Here is a 12,784-nt window from a genome sequence, read left to right as displayed (position 1 = left end):
TTATGAATTATTCAGGGTAGATTTCACTTGAGGTAAATAGTTTGATTTGAAGGTTTTTGTATCTGGATTTAGATGCAATGAGAAGAGTTAAATGCTCAGAATTTTAAGTGAGGAGAATTGCAGAGGCTCAGCTATTAAGATGGAAGACATTTGTCGTTAGTGCTCTGGGACTGCCATTGAGATCTCAGCACGGTGCTATTTGTCATTCCGAAGTAGGTAGGCATTATGATGCCTGGAGTATAAATCAGCCTTTACATGGTGTCGAGTCCTGAAGCACTTTGAACACTCTAATCCACTTCTGAGTTAACAGAACATTTTTGGTTTTACAAGCTTGAAAGTTTCCTTTTTTAGTTAACCCTGTCATCATGTTATTAATCATAATTTTTTTCTAGAATTTTATATATCTCCCCAAATACAAATCTCAGTGTTTTGCTTCAAAGTTGTGGTGATGTTACTGAGCTGAGCTTTAGCTTCAATCATCTAGAAGAGATGAAATTATAGCAAAATTAATTTTAGTAATTCTGCTTATGTAAATAGGAATACTGGCATGTCCTAGTAGCAGGCTGAACAGGCCAGCATTATCTGGATCCTGCACTAAAGGATGATGCCTGTTCTTAGTTTCCTTCACTCATTTTCCGTCACTGCATGGTATCATGTTAGTGTTACCTCATGGGCAAAGTTGGAACAAAAGAGTAGCTGTTTCCATGTGTCTGTTTTCACCATAGGTCTGCATTCAAGTAGTTAATCTCAGCACAGCAAAGCAAACTCTTTTAAATGCTGCCTATCTTCTTTCGTCTGGACATCTAGTGTACATACAAAGGATCAGCTCAGAAACTATACATACTATAGGTTGTCAGTTCATTGAATTTCAGTTTCTGTTCTTCCACTGGCTGAGTAAACATTTTAACCACCAGTGACCATTTTGTTTATTGCGTATCACTATATATTGTATTATATAGACTTTATTCAGGCAGTGCAATTGTGCAGTCAGTTGAATTTACAGTACTTTTACAGGTGGAGTTGTTAGCATTAATGAAGTCTACTAAAATCACATTCTTTTTCTGCCAGGCAGCACAGTCTGCATGCTCTGGCTGATACTTCCCTTGCTAATATGCAGCGATGGAGTCAGTGTTATGAAACAGCCAGTTACTACCTGTGAACTGACAGTAACCCCAGTTCAGCTGGATATGCTGGTAACAATCTATTTCTGTGCTATGCTCCAAACCCCCGCTGGTGCAGTGATGTTGGGAAATCTCTGCCGTGCCAGAAAGCTTGAGTGGAAGGAGAAGAGCTAGATTCATTCAGACCAAGGTGTTACCACTCACTTTGGAGAAATGCAGGTCATACTTTCAATTCTTTAGTCTGTGGAACAGAGAATCCTGAAAAGGCAGGACATCGCTGAGGACAGTGTTTCAGATTTATTTATTTGCCTATTCTTAACATTCATACAGTAGAACATAAATGATTGTAGCCCAAATTTAAGTCACTGTGATCTCTGCTAAAAAGCTTCTTTTCCTATAAAGCTACCCAAAGTTGTTATTTTCATTAAAGTGCTCATGCTCACTAAGGAAGTATAATAATTTAAGGGCAGAGTGATTGCTTGTTCTAGCAGTACCACAATGAATTTATAAGACCTCTCATTAATTGGTACTTTGATGAGGTCCTGGAATGGTAGGATTAATGACATTCCACTGTAAATTATTTGAATCCCTGCCTGTGCACAGACTAGCTCTTTGGAAAAAACACACAAGTGATACTGAATCTTTTACTTAAAGAAAAACTTAGAGAAAAACTACAGTGGTCTAGAGACACAAATTTGCTCGTTTATATTGTGGGTCATGTGAATCTGCCTAACAGGAGGCAGACTTTTCTTATTATTTTTTCTGCATGTAATTTTAGTTCTAAAAGTAGTTTGCTCATACAAAAGCTGCTTTTCCTATTCCCCCATCATTTTAATTTTATCTTTTTGGCCCCATAGAGTACACTGAGAGCTATGTACCTAGACTAGCTTGGTGACATTAATTTCATTTGGCCCACAAGGCTTTCCTGGCTGCTTATGTTTCCCTTGCATCACATCAGCCTCAACAAATCCTATTTTTCCTCTTGGCTCCTTTCTGTCAACCTGCATTCTTCTGAGCATTGTCTCTTCAGCCATATCTCATCCCATGCAGTTCTTTCAATTCTTGTTACCATTACCTCCCCTGTAAGGACTATAAACCCTGCTCCTCGTGCAGCAAAACTATGTGGATTTCATGGCCAGGACAACCTTTCTCTATGGAAAAGAAAAATGAGCATGCCACTCTCACATTTTAAGATCTCTTCCAGAAATTCACGGACTTGAATGTCAGAGGGACTATTAGTATTTCTGGTATGGTCCTATAAACAGCTCACAGAATTACTTCCTCAGTTATCCCTCTATACAGCTGAGTAAGCTGTGATTAAAAGGCATCCTAGATCAATCTACAGGAAACAATACATCTAGCAATGGAGAGTTTTCCACATCCTTTAACTGTCATTGATTAAATGTTTATCAAGTGTTCAGCTGGGAGTCCCACTCCTACTCATCACTTTCAGAGATGTTTCTTAGACAAGAGAAAAATTGTCCATTTTAGTTTCATGCAACACTCTTCTATGTACTAGAGTGTACCCTATTGATGTCACTTGGAAATTTTTGTCAGGTCAAGAGCAAGTCCTTATGCATGGCAAGTTAAATTTAATATCTTTCCATTTTTCCATCTTGTAAGTGTAAAAGCTGAACACTGTACAGACTGTGTTGTACATAGAGTCACTCTGCCTGAAAATTTCTTTTTTCTATATTGAGGAATTGCACTAGCCATTGTTTCCATAGCTTTCTGCTGACAGTTAGCGTTCAGTAGAGGAAAGCTCAAATAAAACCAATTGGAAAAATCATCAGAAAGCAAAATTCCATCAATGGACTGTGCAGTGGAGCAACATCACTTAAAAGACCCTCCTGGTTAAGAAGCGTTTTTTTCCTCAGCACAGTACCATTCCCAAGGTCTACTGATAAATTCTACTGATAGAGGTCATCCTTTAATTTGGTTGTGTATGGTCCTAAGGCTGCTGTGCTGTTCTGGGTGTGAGTGAGTATCACTTGATGCCTGCTCGGCCGGTGCTAAGAAAAAATCCAGAAGCCGTTAATTAGGGTGAAATAAGGAAAGGGTTTAATCGTGCCAAGGCAATTGATGGTAAATGACACGCGCGCAGGCTGTGCCCGAGATGTTACATTTATAACAATATCTGGCCAATCTCAAGTGTGTCCACCCTGTAACTTTTGGCCTGGTCCACCCCCTGGCCCACTCCTTAGAAATTGGGTGTGGGGTGCATTTTGGGACCCTCTCTTCATCACCTTCATCATCTTCGGGGTACAGAGAGCAGAGTCACCCAGTTCTTTGACTCTGTCCTGCGGTTTAGGCCAAGATACAAGCGTTCCCCAAACAGAACAGGGTTGCCTTGACAAGATACTAAACATTTTCTGCTGGATACAGAGGTAGGGTTGGTATGGGGAGTATGGAATAGGGTAAGAGGGTTAAGGAATGTATAAACTAAGGGGTGCTACGGGGAAGAGGGAGAAAGGGTTGCTTCTAAAACCTACTTCTATTACCTATAAAATTTATAAGGTAGAAAAATAAAAAACCATTAGGGGCTTAAGGCATCACACTCTACAAGAAGGGATGGCTCCCCAGAGACTCTACCTCACCCATCATCACTGGGCTTCTCTGCACCATACTTTAGTATACACTATGGAGTAATCTTGTGCTGAGTTGCATTTTGTTATAGGGCATATGTGCTGTCTACACTGCCTCTCAGCAGTTTGCAAAGCACTGCTATCCCTTTTTCCAGTCCATAGCATAGAAGAGGTTCACAAACCTTATCTCTACTGCTCTCCTTCCTACAACTTTTAGACAGTTACCAGTTAAAAGAACTTACTTTTTATTTTTGGTGGTCCATTGCTACTGGAAATAGGGATCAAAAATGTTAATTTTGTTGTCACATAAAAATCTTTAGAATTTACTATTTATGTATCTAGAAATTGAGAGTAGACTTGCTACACCAATGCCTTTGGAGTCCTCAGTGTTCTACAGTCCACTAGAATATTGCTACTTGCTAAGCTCATACTTCTCATATTATATAAGCCTGTTTTAATAACACAAAAAAGCCCCAGATTTCAGGCACTTTGTCTTTGAAACTGCTGTAAAATTTTAATGGTTTTCATTTAGATTTGCTGGCAAGAAACAAGTTGACTGCCCTTTCTTTGAAAAACTTAAAGGCTGAACAGAAAATTATTTTGCTGACACACTAAATGCTTTTTGCAACTGAACTGATTTTGTTCAGTAATAAAAGTTGATTGGTATAATGAAAAAGTGTTTTATGTAAACATCATACTACTGCACTGCTGCAGCCCTCCAGCCTTCACTGAGACACTCAGGCCACACTCATTTGAATCAACAGGCTTATCCACGCAGTACAAGCTCAGAAGAGAAAACATCACCCTCAAATTATTTCTCTTTTTTTATATGCTCAGATTAAGGAACAGCATGTTAACACGATCTCTGAAATGTATGCATGTGTATATATTTATGTAAAGAAATGCATATATTCACATATAAACAGACAAATACATATTATTTATATCCTTTAATTTATGTTCAGCAGAGTAGTTTCTATTTGTCTGGGAGCCTGTGGCTGCTATTTCGTTGTTAACTGATAGTTAGTGGCTGGTAGTTTCTAAGCAAGCTTTCTGAGAAACAAAAAAAAAGGCATTTTTACACTTCCCAGAGTAAGACAGAAGAGGAGGTTGCCATTGCACAAACCATTGCCATTTTTTTACTGAAACTCAAGAAATCACTGATGTTTTATATTGCCAGCTCTGTGCCATCTAATATAAACTTAAGCTAGAAATAGATGCCTTGATAACTGTTTGTTCACTAACAGTTTCTACTCAAGCAGTTTAATATCACTACTCATTCATTTATTTAGACACTCCTCTTTTTTTTTCTACAGCCTTCTTTGTCTTCTGTTACTGAAGCATTTAAATCTAAGAACTCGTACTCCCATATGTTGTAATTGAGTTTAAATGTTAATTTTCCCAATTTCCTGAAGTATATGGTTAACAGGATTTCATATCTTAGCAATAACAATATTTTTTTCACTGGAATAATGTAAAATGCTCACTGTGTTTCTGTTTCAAGTAATGGAAGCTACCCTCCTTGCTTAAGTACTAACACCCCTCTCATTTTCTTGATGAAACTTTTCAACCTGATAAAATTCCTCTGAAATCCTCACATAGTGCTACAGAGGATTCCAATTGCCTGATGCTGTTGAACAGAGGCACTTGTCTCAGTTCATCTTTTGCTTGAAATTTATGTTAGATTATTAGATTCCTCTTTTTTGTTTTCTTAGTTTATTATTAAAAATAATTTCTGCAGAGTTTGGCAGCTTAGAACACCAAAATCAAAGGAGTTTGAGCTAACCAAGTCCAGTTCCTTACTGCTGTTGTAAGAAACAGCTTGTCTAACTCTATCTATAGCTACTCAGTGAAGCTGCTAAAATCAGTATGCCTGTTGTTCAAGGAGCTATTCAGAATCCCAGACTCAGCTTCCCTTAACCATGTATACTGTCTTTTGGTGTTGTTCGTGTTTGCAGCTAGTTTCTGCTTCACAGAAGGGAAAAATGTCTGCATGAGCTTAAGACAGCTTCTTAAATCCAATGAATTTGTCACAAACCCCATAGATTTTAGTCAGAGGACCCTACCTTTCATAAACTTAATTAATCTTTCAGCCTGCTGTGAGGGGCCAGATGTGCCACTGTTGTTATTTCACCCTTTCGAGGGGACAGAGCAGTTCCAACAGTTTCTGTAGGTGCACAGCATGTTTGTTTGTTTTTCATGCTTATCACACACAGAAGAAGGCTCCTTTAAATAGGGCTGGCAGAAGTCCATTCTGTCCCTCACTGTGGGAGCAATTAACTCTATTACATAGATAACCAAGCTCATAGAAATGAGGTATGGGTACCATTACATGCCCCTGCAACATTTGTTTAATTGCTAAAGCACTTGTTTATGCACAGCTTTGTTGGAAGAAAATGTATTAAACTATAAAACAATGATCTGTCAGGTATAAAGCCTGCAACCTTGGGGGGATCATTATACTGCTCAGAGCAGAAGAATTTAAGAAACTTTGTCATATATCAAATGTGTGATATCTAAGCTTCATCTTGCAGTTAGCTATCAAGCAGTTTTATGGACTGTCAACATGAAGAGAGTATTTACATATTTTTTATCAGCCAGTAATCAGTATTTTATAATTTGTGTTTTCTGTCTTCTTGTATTACACTATATCATGTTGTTCATAAAAAAATGCAGCATCGTCATGTTAACTAAGTTACCTCAAAGCATCTGATTTACTTCCTTATAGTTGTTTGGTAGAACAATGAAATTTATGATTTGTGTTCAGGCCAGTGGCAGCTTTGATGCTTTTTAGCTGGCAGATATATCAACAGAAAATTTTATGGTAGATGTGAGCATGCAAATATGTGTAATGCAATGGAAGTTTAACAGATCAATATTGTACAAAAAAGGAACAGCATATGTTATTCATTATCAAGCTAAGACTAGCTACAGAAGAATAAGTACCATACCTGGGTAAGGATGAAAAATGTTCCATGTTTTGTAGCTTTCTCCTGTATATTTCTTTCTGGCTAGCCCTGATTACCACACGCCTTTTCCTGCGGGCTTGGATATAGGCAGGGAAATCACCACTGAAGGCTACTGCTCAGGTTTGTATGGAAATTCAAATCTTATTGCATATTGTGACACTTCCATTTCACAATTACTTCTGGAGACCAGTCAAAGAAAGTTGCAAGGTCCTTTCGAGGTAGTGGCCATTCTTCATCATTCTGAAGAATGAATTTTATCAGGGTTAATGAAGTTTTAGCGGGGGATTGAAACCTCTGTACCCTAGATAAGAGTCATTTCTAGTTGAAGCCTTATAAAATTAAAAGTTATTCATTCCTGGAAAAGTGTGCCAAACTTGCATCTTAGATGTTGTGTGTAATAACCTAAGTAAGTAATCACGGTGAGATACACTTCTTTGCCTTACATTTATTGAGTTAACCATACAATTTTAATTGGTGAAAGGCAAACAATAAATTTACTTCTTCATGATTTTTGCTGAACCTGAGTCGAGCGTAAGCTGCTGTATTCAAGCAATCTGTCCCCCATTATGTGGCAGTTGCATCTGCTTTACAATAAGCTGTTGTTTAAGACTGACAGTTCTTTCTTAGTAGTCATCTTTACTGTTTGTTATCTTTGTCATCTTATATTTAGATGCCAAAATTAAAAAAGGGGGGGAAAAAGCATAGTTTCTATCCCTATGGGTTTGCTAGAGTAATTAAGACTCTGTAAGTAAGTTCAAGCTTCTGGAAATTAAAACATGAGCTTAAGTCTAAACAAATTGTTTAAATTATTATTTTTTGTCTAAGACTATTTTCTTATGTGATTTTTTTAAATACTGATTGTTCTTGGGAAAGTTGAAGCAGAAGTTACTTCTCCTGGGAATCTAAACCTTCCCATATCAATGTTATTAATTTCTTTCAGTCCTCTTAACACATTAGATCTGAATTCTGTCAGTGCCTGAGGGTTAAGTATAAAATACCATTTTCGAGTTATCTAAAGACAGCTATTGATGCTAATTATCTTTGGAATGGAAGAAAGTGGTATGGTCACTTACTGAGGAGGGTAAAATATGAAAGAAATGTTTTAAATTATGGTATGTTGTGCTTTAGAATATGTTGTTGTAAAATCTAATCTGGAGACTCTAAACTGCTTGTTGAAACTCCAGCATACTTCTGAAACATCCAAATAGTTTTCCATGGTGGTCTATCACTCAAGTATTGATCCTGGCTGCCTATGACACTTTGAAATCTAATGAACTAACAGTCCAAGGCCTTATAGCTGCAGGTTATTTCTTCCAATATCTCATAATTGTCCTGCTTTTTTTTAAAACTGCCTATATCTATTTCTCATTTTAGGTCAGATAACCTTGGACTATCAAACTGTAAGCTGTTAGAATGAATAGTCCTTTGACTTGCACAGTGGCTTTCTCAGAACTTTCAGCATTGATGATAAACCACTTTGCTCAGTGTGGCTAACTTGCTTTCATTGTATGTTTCAACTGTGCAGATAAAAGCTTTAAAAATTAATTACAGACTTTCTTCAATCCAAAATATAAAAAATTACATATACAACCCTGGTTCTGAATTTTTTATCATCTTTTTCCTCCTCCACTCACAGCACCTTTTTTTCAGAGAAGGTAAAACTCTCCAGAAATAGCAGTAGTCAGTATTGGTATAAACTGTCAATTTGGGGCTGATAAATTATCCCAGAGATTCCTTTCAGCTGTGTATCTCAGAGCAACTCATTCAAACACCTTTTGGAGGTAAAATGGTAACTGGGGAATACTATCACATGTACCTGAAGCTTTTCTGATTCTAAAAGCTTCTTGCTATGCTTTTCAACAACCACACAGGCATTGAGCTGTCTTTGTTAGCAGAAATCTATTTCTGCTACCTGGGAGCCACTTGGACTTTATGACATCTGAGAGTTCTCTGACAAGGAGATTGGAGATATTTTGTCTACTATAAAAGCTTCTGACTGAAGTGCTGCAGTTACAAGGCAAATTTCTAGACCTGCAGGCATGGTTATGCAGTAGAACGAGTACTTCTCAGTGAGATCATACCTGATCTGTATTGCAGGGTCTTCTTTATACAGAAACAGATCTTTTTGGATCTGTGTGAACAATTTTTTCCTGTGTCACAATATGAGCTTCCAGGAACAGGTTACTCTGTACACAAAACTGCTTCCCCCAGACTGCTCATCATTGCAGTGAAGGAAATAAATTTTTAGGCTGATCTAGAGAAGTTGGGACATAGCTTTTAAGTGGCACAGTCTGATAAAATACACATGAATAATAGATTTCTTTTTATAATAGTGGTATTTTGAGTTATTCTATGAAAACTGACCCATTATACTTTCATACTTGTTCTGAGGTAATTGATCAAGTATGACATCAGTGCTGCTCCATAAATTCTACATGATTTGGTGGCCACAAAGGACAGATGAAATTAAATATCATTCTTAGACATTTGTACAATGGTTAATGACATTTTAACCAATGAGATATTATGGCCATTTTTTTGGATGACCCCTCACAGACTGTCCTACCATGATCAATCAAGCCATAACCTGAACACATAACCATTAGGAAAATAGAACTTAATTACTTACCTATTAGACACAGATTTTTAGGCAGAGTGAGCTCTTAGGAGGCCACAGACAATAAAGAATTTTTCATACTCTTGTTTGGATGTCAATAGCACAAATGTCATAGAGTGAGTGTCTGCAAGACTGTGCAGGCCAGCAAGTGATCAGAGTATTTTTCCCAGGGAGGGGATCCTCAACATCACTGCCTGCGAGAATCAGTGTCCAACAGTGACAAAGCAGTCCTTCAGAGCAGGCATAGGGAAGCTAGCACAGGGCACAGCCAAAAATGCAATGCTTGCTTAAATATCATTGTAAAGGGCATCATCGATGCTTTGATATGTTTACCTTTCAAACTGAGTCAGGAAGTAAACTATGACTGATATTTTGTTGTGTATTGACTTGTAGCCTCTATTGATTCCCATATCTGTCCTTATGACAATTCACGTTTGCACATTTTTAGATCATGAGATTCCGTTCAACTAGAAATCATTGCTTTTTCTGATGTGCAGGGTCTTTTTACTGTAGACTTTAGTACCTTAACAATCAAGCTATCTTCTATTATGTGAATGGGTATTTCAATAATAGATATTTTAGAAAGCTTGTGTCTCTATAATCAGTTTTCAAACTATTTGCTTAGAATTATAATGCAGTGCAAAACCAATAACCATGATGATCATCATAAAACACAATAGAGGCTGAAGAACAAACAGCTATGGCTGTTGTTCTGCTTGTTACCTTGAGAGTCTTGAACATATTATATAGCTTACAAAGAAGTTGATGCAATCGTTTCTTTCTCCAAATGAGTAGAAACTGGTGAACATTTGACTTTGGGATTTACTTTTCAAGTATGCTAAGAAAACTATTCTAAATACCTGTAGTCACTGGTGCATTTTTATTTCTTTAGACTAATTTAAAAAATCCCCACATCTTCCATGAAAAATGCAGAGAAACACAAATGTCTTTATTGACCTCTCTTAGGTCTTTCACTTGACCATGCTGAATTCACAGTCATTGATGAGGAAAATGCAACCTTCAAAATGTTAAAGTCTATTAAACTAGACCAGCCTAATAAGGTTGTGTGTAAATTACTGAAGACTGAAATCTGCAACCACTGAAAACTTAAAATTACTGGCAGAGCCATATTTTCCTGTGGCAAATTTTCAAATAAAAGATCTACTCTTTTTTATTGTTATAGCCTGCAATAACAGAAGGAGGAAAGATATAGTTTCTCATAACTTAAAAAAAGTTTGTGTATTGTCACAGACACATAATGAAAAAGAAAATTAGCAAACTATTCAGACAGAATTAAAAAAATCAATTATCCCATTCCAAATAAATGATCAATTTCCTGACACTTTAATGCTTTTTATTTAAAAATAAGCATCTTATTATTCATCAAGCACAATTGAAAAAACCTATTACTGCAAAATGGTTCTAGGAAATTGTTGTTTTTTGGTACTTCATGGTTCCAAGTCCTTTTGCACAAAACAACAACAACAATAACAAAACTAAAAGAAAAAAACCCTACAGTCAGATGTCTGACTGTACTGAGAGAGAGGATAAATTTCAGCATGAATCTGTCTTGCATGCCTTCTGTGTAATGTCTGGACCGTAGACGCAAGGAATTAATTATTTTTCCCAAGCATTTTGCACTTTTATCCTCTGCATTTAAACTAAATAAAAAAGTATTGTGGAATTGAAGTCCGATCCTAAAATCTTTTTATAAAGTTGTGTCATCTTATCCATGCAATAAGATTAATCATGTAAATATATATACTGTATATTTATTCATCTATAGGAATACAAAACTCTTGTCTGCTCTCAGCCTTGCTATACAGTACAGAGTAGAAAAAAATCAATGTAATAAAATGGTATTAACAAATTACCGAATTTTCACAGAATGAATATAACTAAAGCCTTAGGTATTTTTGTTTATTTCCCATTTGTATGATTAGCCAGTTCTGGAGCAGGAAGAGGGAAATTAATATCAAATCCAGTTCTTATGTTTTTATCTTCATTTTATTGATCCTAAATAAGCTCAGTATATTGGGAGGATGAATTCTATTAAGCAGAAATAATCAAAGGATTTAGAAAGGCATTGGAAAAATATCACCTTTTTTACTGATAATTCGTATTCAGCATGGAGGTTACTGAAACAATCATAATAAATATGAAGACTACTTGCACAAGAGGAGGAACAAAAACAAGGTCCTTGGACTTAAATTGTTATGGAGTCATGGTATGTATTAAAGAAATATTTCACTTTCTCTGAGACAGAATAAGAAAAGTTGCTACTAATTTTTGAGTGTTTTTTCTTTTCACGGAAGAGCAGAGAGATGAGGAAGAAAATACATAGGGAAAAGATATAAAGTAGAAAGACAACATATAGGGAAGGAAAAAACCTTCCTTTTTCACTTTTTAATAATTTGACATTAGGCTCTTGGACAAGATGACCTCCAGATGTCCCTTCCACACTCGACCATTCTGTGACTTTCTGTTTAGAAGGGAGAGGCAGAAAATGAGATCCATAATTTTCATTTTAGACAATAATTTCTTTTAAACTGAATTTTTCCTTTACAATATATTTGTCTGATCAATAAATATTCCATATTAAAGACATGGCACACACTTGGGGATACTGAAAGTATGTCGAACTAGAGTATTTTTTGAAATAATTCAATGGAAGTATGAGTGTCCTACTATAATGATGTACAGAAACCTCTTGGCTACTGGAATAGCCAAACCAGTGGTATAAATCAATAAAGCAATTTTATTAGGACCTTGCAATATAGAAGCAAGGTGAAACCTGATGTGCTTCAGATTAAGTTACTTTTTGCATGTATTAATGTCTTCCCTATCTCTTGACTGTGATAAATTGTAGCACAGAGATGCTTATTTAAAGGTTTTAAAAATGACAATGAAATAAACCAAGTATATTGGGAGGGGGTAGAACTCATAAAGGTATATTGTGCCTAAATTGCAACCTTTTGTCGTGTATGTCAAAGGGGCTAGAACATATGGGATGAATTGAGATATTCTTGTGGAGACAAGAAGTACATATATGTAGATTTTATTTTTCCTCTGAATCAGAGAACAAGCTGGCTAGTGAGGGCACTTTATGCACATGTTTATATTATTTAATAAACAATATTATATGGATAGGAAGCTAGTAGTTGTCCTTTTTTCCCTTCTATCCATAAATCTGCCACATCACTGAATCTGACAAAGTGAAACTCTCTAGCTTTCAGTTTGCGCATAACACTGTTGCCAAACTTCATAAAGATATTTTATGGCCTGTTGAAGTTCTAAGATGCTAGACTTCATGAAAAATGAAGTCTCTAAATGGATTGGAGCTATATCACTTGAGGAGTTTAAAAATATCACTGAGAGTCACAGCTATCAGTGACAGAACTGTGGAGAAATCTCACCCTGCTTATGACATAATTCTGTTATAAAATATCCAAGCACATGGTGTCACTAATGATGAGTAACTTTCACCCAGAC

The 12,784-nt window shown here is 36.4% G+C and overlaps 1 protein-coding gene and 1 long non-coding RNA gene across 6 annotated transcripts in view; one reads left to right on the top strand and one right to left on the bottom strand.

The window, feature by feature from the left end:
* The window catches only part of RALYL (RALY RNA binding protein like), a 383,196-nt gene that overhangs the window by 120,095 nt on the left and 250,317 nt on the right, over positions 1 to 12,784 (top strand). The window lies entirely within an intron of this gene.
* LOC113969112 lies at positions 654 to 8,555 on the bottom strand. Its single transcript, XR_003534764.1, has 3 exons — positions 8,492 to 8,555; positions 6,658 to 6,751; positions 654 to 803 (listed from the first exon to the last, which is right to left on the bottom strand). It is a non-coding gene; the product is annotated as an uncharacterized LOC113969112 (long non-coding RNA).

This window comes from Neopelma chrysocephalum, unplaced genomic scaffold (assembly GCF_003984885.1).
Source record: "Neopelma chrysocephalum unplaced genomic scaffold, ASM398488v2 Primary Assembly neopelma1_22, whole genome shotgun sequence".
Classification (NCBI taxonomy): Eukaryota; Metazoa; Chordata; class Aves; order Passeriformes; family Pipridae; genus Neopelma; species Neopelma chrysocephalum.
Note: the sequence above shows the minus strand (reverse complement) of the source record. Positions and strands in the feature narration are given on the sequence as shown.